This window comes from Choloepus didactylus, chromosome 1, assembly GCF_015220235.1.
Source record: "Choloepus didactylus isolate mChoDid1 chromosome 1, mChoDid1.pri, whole genome shotgun sequence".
In the NCBI taxonomy this organism is placed as follows: domain Eukaryota; kingdom Metazoa; phylum Chordata; class Mammalia; order Pilosa; family Megalonychidae; genus Choloepus; species Choloepus didactylus.
The window spans coordinates 95,667,959-95,681,425 of NC_051307.1; positions in this window are offsets into that span (position 1 = coordinate 95,667,959).

Here is a 13,467-nt window from a genome sequence, read left to right on the forward strand (position 1 = left end):
CGTCCAACATTAAACTCTAGGTTTTCCAGGGTGTCCACTTGTGCCGGCATCCTTGTCTCCCTGGCTGCTTCTGTCTTCTGTAGAATGAAGGCCCCATTAAGCCTTTGCAACTTGTAGTCATCTGTGCCACATGGTGGACCAATCAAGCCAAATGCTTGTGTAAAGCTCTCTCTCCTGGCTGTGAGGAATAAAAATCAATATTCTAAAATCTGAATTATTCAAATGCTGTATCCCAGAGGTGATTCATAACCTAAGGAGAGCCTCTGTGGGAGAACAGCAACTGAGGATTTATGTGAACATGGCTTAGCGCACAACTTCCCATGCAATCAGTCAAGGGGCTGGCAGAAGATAAAATAGCAGAATTGTTCTTACACAGCATCCTGAGGAGAGCCCAGAGGAGCTGGGCTGCCCCTGCCAAGAAGTCTGGACTGTCATAATAAGAAGGTGCATTAGTTAGGGTTCTCTAGGGAAACAGAACCAGCAGGAGATATCTGTAAATATGAGATTTTTATAAAAGTGTCTCATGCAACCGTGGGGATGCATGAGTCCAAATTCTGCAGGGCAGGGTGCACGAGTCCAAATTCCGTAGGACAGACAGCGGGCTGGCAACTCTGATGAAGGTCTTCAATGAACTCCCCAGGAGAGGCTGGCTGGCTGAAGAAGTGAAGGTTCTCTCTTCTCCCTTAAAAGTCTTCAACTGATTGGATTAAATCCAGTTGATTGGATGCTCTCATCACAGAAGACATGGCCTTTGTTGATGTAATCAGCCACAGATGCAATCAATAGACTGATGATTTTAAAACCAGCCTTATGGTTTATTAAACAGCCACAAATGTCTTTGCAGTAACAGTTAGGTCAGTGCTTGCTCAATCAGACACCTGGGCAAGTTGATACCTGAACCCAGCTATCACAGGAAGGAAGAAACTTGCCCTCGTGAAGGAATTAAGTGCCCCCTGGGCTCTCCAAGTGCTGGTGTCTTCAAGAAATCCTGGATCTTTAGGGCAAGTGAGATTTAGGTTAAGCTGGGGGTTGGGGGAGGGGATTATTCCTTTCAGAATAAAATGTAAAAGCTTCTCTGAGAAAAGTGATAAATAGTCTTATATCATTGACTCCAAATCACCACTTCATGTAGGCACTTAAATCTACTACTGGTCAAGGAGTGTGCTATGAAGACCATGAGTAGTTGGCTGGACTGCATAGGAGGTGGGAGGTGAAGTTGAGATTGTGCATGGTTTGGAACAACCACCAAAACCCGTTCTGGAGAGAGGGAGGCTGCATTGTATAGTGGGTGTTCCCTGGACTTGGAATGAAGACCTATGTTTCAAGTCCCTGTTTCCACCATTGTGTAACCTTGGATAAAACAATTCTCTCTCTCGGCCTCAGATTCCATAACACTGAAATGATGATAATAATCCCATTTACTGGGTTCTTGGGAAGATCAAATAAAGTTAAGATACACAGACTGTCAGACTGTGTATTAATTAGGATATTGCTTTGGTTGCTGTAACACAGAGACCAGAATAACAATGACTTAAATGAAATAGAAATTTCTTTCTCTCATATAAAAGTTCAAGCTGGTAAGGTGCCTCTAGTCTGTGAAGTCACAGGAAGCCCAGATTCCACCTACCTTGTTGCCTGGGGTATTCCCTTCCTTTGCATAGTCCAAGATGACTTTCTGCCACTACCACATTCCAGCTGGTTGGAAGGGGCAAAGGGACAAATGGAGGGAAAACTATTTCTCTATAACCCGGAAGTTTATACCTCACTTCCTCTCCTTTCCCATTGGCCAGAATGAGGTCACATAATTGCATCCAGCTGTAAGACAGGCTGGGGAAATGTAGTCGCTTTCTGGGAAGCCACGTACATAAAGCCATGTCCTCAACTGAAAACCCTGTGATTAAGGATGAAGAGGAGAGGGAGATGGAGATGGAGGAACAACTCACAGTCCCTGCCTCCTCTCCTCTTTGTCTAACTCCTTTGTGTCCCCAGATCTCAGCTTATATGTCACCTCCTTGGGGAGGCCATCTCCGGCCCTCCAGGCTGCATGAGGCATTCCCGTCACACCATCACACCTCACGGCACTCATTGCACCTGTGAGTATTGATTTACTGGTTAATTTCCCTGCTAGGATGTAAGTGGCGTGAGCGTGGGACTGGGTCTGTCTTCCTCCCCTTGGCCTTTTTGTGCTGGGCACAGAGAGGATGCTCAATTCATTTGTGCTGACTGACGGAATTGTAACTTCATAGCTTCAAGGCCACTAACGCGTCCACTCCAGCCCAGGATCTGTTTGGAATGGAATTATTACCTTGTCTTGCTCCCCGGGCAATGGGGGAGTGGTTGTCTTACCGAGGCCATGTAGGACTTTACCTGTACCACTCCCTTTCATTCCTGAGTTCTGTCTTTGTGTAGGCCTTTAGAGCAGTGCACGTCCTGCATCGGACAGAGTCTTTGAGGGGGGTCACTGTTTCCTTTCATAATAACCACTTGTTCTGCAGCTCTGTCACTCGGGTCTGGGAATGAAAGGAGTGAGTGTGTTGCGGGAAGAGCTTTTCACAGAGCAGTAGCCAGAACTAAGGACGCAAGTTGAATCTCCTAGAGATTCGGTTTTCTGTTCCCCGTCCCTGCAATGCAACCAACAGGCCTGATGCCTGCCCTGGGAGGAGAAAGGGAAGGATCCTGAGTGCTGGGTGTCCCTGGGGAGATGGCCTGCACCTCAGTTCCTGTGGGAACAAACGGCTGCCCAGAGTCTGGGCTCATACAAACCCCCTGCGTAGTTCCTGAGCATATCCTAGGTGCTCCACTTTAGTGACCTTGAGCTCACTCTTGATTTGGCATACAACTCATCATTTTCCTGGAAATCTCCCTCTTCTGACCTCATTTTCTGTGTTGCCAGGGATGCCTTTAGAGAATCCCATTACACATGGCTCTGCTTCCTGTTGTCATGCTGAGGGCCATGCCCTAGGATTGACCTCCAGTCCATCAGAAGCATTCTTGTCACCCTCCATTTCTTCTTTTATTGGACCTAGCAGGCAACCCAGGCAGGGACTGAGTGGCCAGCCCTTTTGGCAATCTCCAGAGATGCCACAGGGGCAAGTCACCAGAGACTAAGCACTAGGCCTTGCCAGGCACTCAAGTTACACTGATATACAAAATGAGTCTATTCAAGAGCCACGTTCAAATTTCCTTGCTTGTATTTTTCCAGAGAGGGGGGAGGAAGCAGCCATATCCTGCCAGCAGCCCCTGGGAACTCTGTCCCATGCCTGCACCAAGGGAATGTTTTCCCACCCTCTGTGGCACTGGACCAACCTGGGAACAAACACAGCTGCATCTTCTTGGTTCTAGTAGCTATTTTTTTCCTCACATAATGGCCATGTCCCTATACATCCCTGCAGAGCTTGTCTCTTGGGCTGGCAGTAGGTTAAATGAATCAACTGATCAGACTTTTCTCACTGGAGGTTCTGGGCTAGAAATTCCCTACTTGCTTCAGCTTGTGTCCAGAACAAAGAACAGTTAAGAAGGGATTAACTCTTCCCTCTGTTGGTTGCTCTCTTCTTTCTCAGAGTAATTCCACCTTGAATTCAGGGGCTTGGGTTTCTCTTGGAGTCTTGCTTCTTTCCTGGCTCTTTTGTTTGTTTAACTTTTTATTTTGAAATAATTTCAAACTTACAGGATAGTTGCAAAAATAATATAAAACCCATATAGAGAGCTCCAACATACCCCCCACTCTACCACCTAGATACCATATCCACCAACTTTTAACATTTTACCACATTTGCCAAATCTATCTATCTATCACTATCTCTCTCTAATCTAATCTAATCTACCCATCCATCCATCCATTTGTTTATCTATCATCATCTCTCATCTATTTTTTAAATCTTTAAGAGTAGGTTGTATATATTGTACTCCTTGAACATTCAATAATTCCATGTATGTTTCCTAAGAACAAGGATATTCACTTATGTAACCACCATAAGTATAGTTCAAGTTCAAGAAATTTAACAGTGACATAAAGTTTACATTCTCTATTTTTTCATACGTCCCAATAATGTCCTTTGGATCTTTTCTCTTCCATTATTAGATCCAGTCCAGGATCATGGATTGCATTTAATTGTCATCGTCTCTTTTGTCATTCCTTTTTTCTAAATTATAGAAACATATATACAACATAAACTTTCCCATCTTAACCATTCCCAAGCATACCGTTCAATGAGATTAATCACATTTAAAATGTTGCACTACCCTCACCACCATCCATTACCAGAACTTTCTCATGACCTCAAATAGAAACCTTATACCCATTATGCATTACCTCCCCATACCTCCTACCCTCCACTCCCACCCCTGGGTAACCTGTACTTTACATTCTGTCTCTACAAATTTGCATTTTCTAGCTACTTCATGTAAGTGGAATCATACAATAGCTGTCCCTTTGTGTCTGATTTATTTCACTCAACATGAGGTCTTCAAGTTTAATCCATGCTGTCACATGTATCAGAACTGCATTCCTTTTTACAGCTGAATAATATTCCATTGTATGTGCATAACACATTTTGTTTATCCATTTGGATTGCTTCCACTTTTGGGCTATTGTGGATGATGCTGCTGTGAACATCAGTGTACAAATGTCCATCCAAGTTCCTGCTTTCAATTATTTTGTGTATATACCTAGAAGTAGGATTGTCAAGTCTTTGGTAGTTCTATGTTTAACTTTTTGAAAAACAACTAAACTGTTTTCCACAGGGGCTGCACCATTTTGCATTCCCACCGGCAATGTACTTAAGTTCCTGTTTCTCTGCATCCTTGCTAGCACTTATTTTCCACTTTAAAATATTAGTGATTCTAGTGGGTGTGGTTTTGATTTGCATTTCCTTAATGGCTAATAATGGTGAACATCTTTCCCTGTGTTTATGGGCCATTTGTATATCTTCTTTGGAGAAATGTCTGTTCAAGCCTTTTGCCCATTTTTTAATTGGGTTGTCTTTTTGTTGTTGTGTTGTGAGGGTTCTTTATAAATTCTGGAAGTTAAACCCTTATCAGATATATGCTTTCCAAATATTTTCTCCCATCCTGTTGTGTTTTTTTTCTTGGTTCTTTATTGACTATAAAGAGTGACAAAAAGTTTCCTGGCTGCTTTGTGAGGAGCAGAGCAACTCTCTGGGTCAATTTCTCAGTATGGCCTCCAATATCTCTGATTCTTGGCTTCATCTATTTTTCTCCAGCACAAACCCTTGTAACCAAGAAGTTAGGATTTTAAAAATGATTATGATTACTGAATCATTATATAGATATTTCTTTTTATTTTCTAGTGTATTAGTATAGTTAGAGGGAAATACCTGTAATCTAGCTGTCTTGATCTTTGATAATGATTATATAATTATATGGCCTGTTTTGGTTTACTAAAGCTGCCAGAATGCAATATACCAGAAATGGGTTAACTTTTATAATGGGGATGTGTTAACTCACAATTTACGGTTGTAAGGCTATGAAAATATCCAAATTAAGGCATCAACAGGATGATACCCTCTCTGAAGACAGGCCACTGGCATCCCGGACACCTCTGTCACATGGGAGGGCACGTGGTAACATCTGCTTGTCCTTTTCTCCTGGGTTTTGTTGCTTCCAGCTTCTGGCTTTGGTTGTTTCCTCTCAGCTTCTCTGGGGGCTTATTCTCTAAGCTCTCTGGCTTTTTCTGTGTCCTTTATCCTCTCATAAAGGACTCCATAAAAGGATTAAGACTCACCTTAAATGGAATGGGTCACATCTCAATTGAAATAAACTAACCAAAATTTCCCACTCATAATAGGTTCGCACCCACAGGAATGGATTAAAAGAACATGGCTTTTCTGGGGTACATAACAGCTTCAAACCAGCACAAGCCTTTTATAGTTTGCTAATGCTGCTGGAATGCAAAACACCAGACATGTATTGGCTTTTATAAAAGGGGGTTTATTTGGTTACACAGTTACAGTTTTAAGGCCATAAAGTGTCCAAGGTAATGCATCAACAATCAGGTACCTTCACTGGAGGATTGCCAGTGGCGTCCAGAAAACCTCTGTTAGCTGGGAAGGCATATGACTGGTGTCTGTTCCAAGTTCTGGTTTCAAAATGGCTTTCTCCCAGGATGCTCCTCTCTAGGTGACAGCTCCTCTTCAAAATGTCACTCTCAGTTGCTCTTGGGGTGTTTGTCCTTTCTTAGCTTCTCTGGAGCAAGAGTCTGTTTTCAACGGCCATCTTCAAACCATCTCTCATCTGCAGCTACTCTCTCAGCTTCTGTGCATTCTTCAAAGTGTCTCTCTTGGCTGTAACAAGCTCACTCCTTCTATCTGAGCTTTTATAGGGCTCCAGTGAACTAATCAAGGCCCACGCTGAATGGGCAGGGCCATGCCTCCATAGAAATTATCTAATCAGAGTTATCACCTACAGTTGGGTGGATCACATCTCCATGGAAACACTCAAAGAATTACAATGTAATCAACACTAATAGGTCTGCCCACCCAAGATTGCATCAAAGATAATGGCATTTAGGGGGATGTAGTACATTCAAACTGCCACATCGCCTTTATCTTGTGATTGTAAAAACCTTATGACTGACCCTCACTTGTACCCCTTTATCTGTTTTTTCAACTTTAGAGTCTTATGATCACTAAAGACAGCCCCTAATGTTGATTAATGAAAGGCCTTGAGTCAGCTCAAAACTAACCCACCCCAATTCCAAAGTTATCTTGATAAACGAAGCTGGATCTAACCAAAAATGGGCCAGCCTGACATGTACAGTAGCTTAAATCTCAACCTATAAGAAACCTCTACCTCACTATAATACTAAAAATCATGCCCATCATCATATTAAGGCTACCATTTTCTTACATTTGTTCTGTGACTAGGCATGTAATCAATCTGTGCATGCTCAATAATTAGATCATCTCTAACCTCGTCATCTCGAGCCATTGCGCTCATTATCCTAAAACCTGCCCATCTTTTAGTACTATAAACCATCAAAGTTATTGCAGTTCGAGAAGACAGATTTTGGGGCTGATAGGCCATCTGTTCTCCTGCTTCACACCTAGCAATAAACACTCTCTCTTTGAAACCCTGGTGTCTCAAGAATTGGTTGTTCGAGCACATCGGGCAGAGACCTCACTGCTTTTGATCCGTACCCTGGACTGGCCCTCTGCACATTCCATATAATTCTCCATTAATAATGTTATTCCCCCAACTAGCCTTTTCTTTTGGGAAAAGAATTTGTTGATCAACTTACAAACATTCTGGTTCCCACTAAAATTTTTCAGCAGAAGGTGATAGAGCATTGACCTTGAAGTTACGATTTCTAGGTTCTTGTCCTATCTCTGGCATTAGCTAGTTGTGTGGCCTTGAGAAAGTTACTTCTCTTGATTGAGCCTTAGGGTCCCCTCTGTAAAGTAAGAGACTCCTTCCAACCCTAACCTTCTAATATCTATATTAAATAACATTGCAGACTTTTGTGAGTTTGAGCAGCGTTTTATCAATCCCCATAACACATGACACCCTGAATATGTACAGATGAAGACTTGACTGGGCCCAGGGTGATAATAATAATGAGCAGGATCCCAAGGCTCCCAGCCCCAGCAGCTGGTTATCCTAGACTAGATCTTGCTTCATCCACATCCTTTACAGATTAATGGGATCCCAATGGCAACTGAGACCAGACTCAAACTGGACGTTTGACAGGCCTGATATCCTGAGGTGTAGGCCATTCCATCCCTATTCACAAAAGGGCCCAAGGTATTCCTGCATCCCATGCTAAGTAGAGGTCTGAACTAGAATCCAAGGGTGCCAGGGAAGGGGTTGGAGGCAGGGGCAGGGAAGGGAGCAGGACTCAAGGCAGATCACCATACACCTTGTTCAGTTGTTCTCTTTCAGGTCTTTGCAGGTGGAAAAGTGCCACTCCCAGCAGCCCCTGGGACTGTTTCACCTCAGTCTCACCCCACCCCACCCCTAAAAAGCAGGTTTGACTGTACTAGGAACTAGTGATGTTTGAGCTCAACAACAGTATCACCCAGCAGCCATGTGTTAGTGACTTCAGCTTTCCAAAAACCTGGAAAGAAATCTGCTCTCCAAACAAATGTGAAATATTTGCAAGTTTTCTATAGGGGAGAGAAAGAAGCTGTAAATGTAGTAATTAGAAGCAGACACTTCCCCCATTCTTGCAAATCTTTGAAGATGTTGTAAAGCTTACATATTGGGACTCTCTGTGAGAGGGACCATTTGGGGACACATGAACTTGGCAAACAAATTCAGGAAAAGAGGCTTTGCCTCAGCAGGGAAGCTGCAGACCTGCAGCAGCCAGGATGTCTTTTCTGGAGCATGGTCATGCCAAGTAAACAGAATCGCCTTCAGGATCGACCTGGGATGTGTGTTTGTGGGGAGATGGGGTGGGGTAGGGAAACATCCTTGAGATGGGCACTTCAGGTTGTCATGGAATTCTCAATTTGGAAGAAAGTTCAAGTGGCCCTTCAGTGTATCTCTTGGTGGAGGATTGTAACAATTCATGAACCATAGGTAGATCTCTTTTCCCTTTTAACAAAAGTCCTTTGAGAAGTAGATACCACAGTCTTCTGTGGTCTCAATGTCGTGTGAGGAGCTGTGTCCTGGGTCTAATTAATCTCAGCCTCACCACCCCCAGTCCTGTGATTAGACCATTGCCTTTCGTTCCAGGCTCCCTCGATGAAGAGAATGAAGAGTATATCATGACATCTTCCCCAACTCGTACAACCTTGACTCTACTAGAAACATGCCAAATAGGAAACTGGTCGCTAACACTTATTTGGCCAAATTTGTTTGTGTATGTTATTGTTTTAGGACCTCCATAGATCTGGCTAATCTAGGTAGCATTGGAACAAATATTCCTGCTTTTTTCCTCTCCCTGTGCAATTTAGTTGGACCACAGGTACAGCTTCTTGTTGACTCTATTGACTTGAAGTGTGAATATCTTAAGTTTTGTATAAATGTTAAATTAACAGCAAAACATTAAGTAACACAGAAAAAAAACCTATAATCATTCATTTTTGTCCAGTTTAAAACAGTGATTCATAACCACTGCCGCATATTGGTAGCACCAGGGAAGCTTTATAAGAATTCCTGTGTCTGTGCCCCCACCCCCACCCCCAAAATCTGTTTTAATTGATCTGGAGTGAGGTCTAGGCATTGATTTTTTTTTTAAAAGCTCCCTACATGATTTTCATTGCAGCAAGAATTGAGACCCATTGTTCTGAATGATGCCTGAGAAATGTGCTAATTTAGGGGGAAGTGGGGGGTGGGGGCGGGATGTGGCAGTCAAATGAGACCTCAGTCTGAATTGGCTGGTTTGTTTTGTCAGTGTTCAGCCCAGTATGTGGGTAGGAATAGAGCCAAGACTACCATGCAGTTATATAAGATTTGGAGGGTAAGCCAGTTCTCCTACACTGACTCTTTGCTGCATATATATTTCATCCAGAGCACTCTAAATAATGTGGAATTATTGGGCAAGAGCCACATGCTTTGAGAATAGAGTTAGGGCCCAATAATACTATAATAATCACTCTATGACCTGAATGCATAGGAGATAATAAAAAGAACTCTCCCATTTACATAGTCTGCGCTGGAAATGTCCCAGTTTTTCTGGTAAAACAAGTTCATTATAAGTCCAATAGCACAGATTTATATTGCCTTGAATTTCAAGACATCGCCTTAGTGATTTACAGTGACTAGAGGCTCAAATCACCATCTCTTGCCCGTGAGATGAACTTCTGTTTCAGTGTGTCTGAAGGCAGAGTGGGGAAGACAATTTAGGTAGCAGAGGAGAGTCGAACAAAAGGATAATCACTGAATAGATGAATTTGAGCTCGTTAGCAATTAGCGGGAGCTGGGACTGATCATCTCACAGCGGGATTTTCAGGAGCTGCAAATGGTTGGAATCTTTGTTCCTTTCTCTGGGAAAGACGGGTCCCTCAGCTCTGTGGCTGCCTTAGGGTTTAATTTGTTCTGTTTTGTTTTGTTTTTCTGACAGTATGAAAGGGACAGTACATTCCAAAAATTAGAGGACAGCTAGGGGAAATTCATCCTCTTTATAGGATATCGTTAAGCATATGGTGCCTCAGAGGGATGGGGAAGGCCGTAAACAGAGAGGAGCCAAGACAGGGATTAGCTCAGGGTTATAGCATAGAAGAGAAGGCATTTGAACTCCATCTAGGAAGAGCTGCCAGGTAAAGAGACCCAAGCTTGGGAATTAAAGTTCAGGTCTAATCTTGTTGTGTTTTTTTTAAATGTCTTTTTTGAATATACAAGGGTAAAGAGGCAGGAAACACTCTCAGGAAGAAGCAGCATTAAACTCACAGGCCAAAACCCAAAATATTTGTACCTAGTGGACATTCCCGGGACAGGATGACTCACTGCTTTTCACTAACAGCCCGGATGTCCAGGCCTCAGTGTAAGAGTACGGGCCGAAAGGCTCGGGGGATTGCCTGGTCCCACATCTTCAGAGGCAAGAAGCTGACAGTCGAGGCTTGAATAGTGCTCCTTTTACACATAAATGACAACCTGGAAAAAGGACTAACTGAGCCAGGACTTTCTATTCAAAAAGACCCAGAAGATTTCACTATCACTGTCATCAAGCTCTTGCCCAGCCTCCTGGGGGAAAGGGAATCCCCAGACCCATTGTGGTTCCTGAATGGGACAAAAGTACTGGTTCAGGTGCCCAGCCATGCTCGTGGTTTAGCTGCTTTTCCTTCTCAAGGTCTGCATTTCAGTGGGATGAGAAAGACTTTGGAGGAGGCTTTTAGGCTGTGAATAACAACAATCTAACCAGCAGTATAAACAACACCGAAAAGGTAAGGTGGAGAGAGAGGCTGCAGAACTGCAGAACTTTATGAGATGGAAATTGGGGAGGTCATGAAATTAATATAAACACCTACTCACACACTAGAGGATGAATTCAACTCCTTTATCAAATAAGCAAAATATCCGTATCTATTACTATGTATAGGTAGATGTCTATCTGCCAAGCTATCTCCTACGATCCCTGACCTGCTCCAGACAGGGCAAAAGCCTCTCCTTGTGCCCCCTAAGCAGTGCCTTCCATGGATATCACTGAGCTCACTGTCTTGGACTGTGGGTAGCAAGCAAGCAAGTCTCCTGGCTACACCTGACTCATGTCTTCCTTATCCTGCAGTGGAAGGCACCTGATGAATGTCTATCAAATGAATCTGTGTGTCCTATATTCCATGTCTCTTCTGTAATGAACATTGAAAGCTAAAGGACAGGAAACAGAGAAAGAAGTATTGGGTGACAATGACGTAGAAATGTAAGGCTGAAACGTATTATCAAACCATTCATAGCATGTTAAATTCTCTCTCCCTATGTCACCCCACTCCCCATATCCCCAAAGGAGGAAATGCAGTGGACAGATCTTGGCTGAGAGTCCAGAGCACCTGGATCAAGTGTCAGGAGAGCTGTCTTCTGCCTGACTGTGTGCTCTTGGGCGAGTCACTCTCCCATGAAATGAGAAGATGAGACTAGATGACCTCCCAAGGCCCTTACAACTCTGACCACTGCCATTTGATGTATCCAACACCACCATTCCAAAGTACTGGAGAAATCGGCAGTACCTGTGGTTTGAGGAGCAGAGGACATAACCCAGAATGCAGCAAGCCTTGCATTTACCCACCAGCCCTCAGCCCTGGCTGACCAGAGTGCATTTTAACTTAAAAACCCTTAGTGTCTCAAAGGCCAGACCACAGTTACACAAAATAGGAAAAATCATGTTAGGAAATGACCACAGCCCCCTGGTACTGTGGAAAACATTGCCTCAGACAGAAAGGACTTTTCCAGCGGAAAAAAAAAAATCAGCAGTATTGTGTCTGCTAACGCTGTCTGCCCAAGCAGTTCTCACCGAAACCTGCCTGCTCAGGTCACGGGCCCTGGAGCAGTTCTTTTGCACCTGGTGTTGGTCCTAATGATAAATGCAGGCTGCTCTCCTCTTCTGGCCCCAAGGAATCAGCCTTGGAAATAATTCCCAAATTCATCTTTGGATTGCCTGACTTTTAAATGCTTCCTCCAGAGGCAAAATCACAAAAATGCTTTCACTGGGAATAGTCTCACAGATCATCTTGTGATTCTAGTCTAATTCTCTGTCTGTGGAGGAGCATAATGTCATGGGTAGGGAAGTGCCTTGCTCAAGGTCACATAGAGAGGTCAGGGGCAAAGGATCCTTAATCACAGTTTAGGGCTCTTTTCATTTCACTTAACTGCCTCTAGCCACAGGGTAAATTCTCTGCTACCTTATCAGGGCAGCTGTTTCCAAACCAACCAATCAGCCAACCAGCTGATCAACCTACGAGTGTCTCCTACAAGCCTGAGACTATGTGCTGTCTGCTGCAAAGAATTATTTTTTTATGGTTCCAAAGGGCAACAGTAAACAATCAATCAACATTTGGAGCAGAGCAGAACTGACTTGTATCTTTGAGTCCTCATCCAATCAATGAAAGTCAAACTTAGTGCCCCACTTACTTCTTGAAAAGCATCTAGTTGTATGTATTCAAGTAGGGTCCTGTGGGATGTCTGGTCGGATCCCAGTTTGGGGAAGGGTGGCTTTGGCAGACCCATGCAGGGAGCCACACCAAGCTGAGAGGGGGCTCCCAGCCGGCCCAGCTGCCTGCCCTGGGTCAGCCCTTTCTGTCTGCTGCAGCTCGGACCAAGGGCAGCCCTTGCCCAGTAGATTCTCTCTAGGCCCACTCAACCCAAGGTGGAAATAGACTCTTTTCTTCTTAGACCCCACAGACAAGGCTAACATTTTTAAGAGGAAATTTTTACCAAAATAAAATAGAAAATAAATAAAACATAGATACAATAGCATGTATAGACTAGAAATGTGTTTAAATAAAATTAAAAACACATTTGTGGTAGAAAGTTTGGAAAACATATTTTTAGGAATCTGTGATCCTATCTCTTTTCTTGTGCTTTCCAATATGGTAGCAATTAGCCTCATCTTGCTATTGAACACTTGAAATACAGCTAATCTGAATTGAGATGAGCTGTAAATTGAAAACACACACCAGATTTTAAAGATGTAGTACCAAAAAAAAAAAAAGTCATTTAATACTTTAAAAAAATACTCATTACATGTTGAAATTATATTTTGGATATATTAGATTAAATATACTCTATTATTAAAATTTGTTTCAACTGTTTCCATTTACCCTGTGTCATGTAGCTACTAAAAAGCTTAAAATGACATGTGTGGCTCAGATTACATTTCTATTGGGCTGTGCTGATCTAGAGAAACCCCTCTGAACATTTTTGGTGTATTTGTCCCATTTTGTTTGCATAGATATTTTTAAAGACAAAATGAGACTCATGCTGACATACAGTTTCATATCTGTATCAGGATCCCACCAGGTGACAGCACTGTCAAATGAGGGCAATTCAAGGAGGGTTTATTTATAAGGGGGCTAA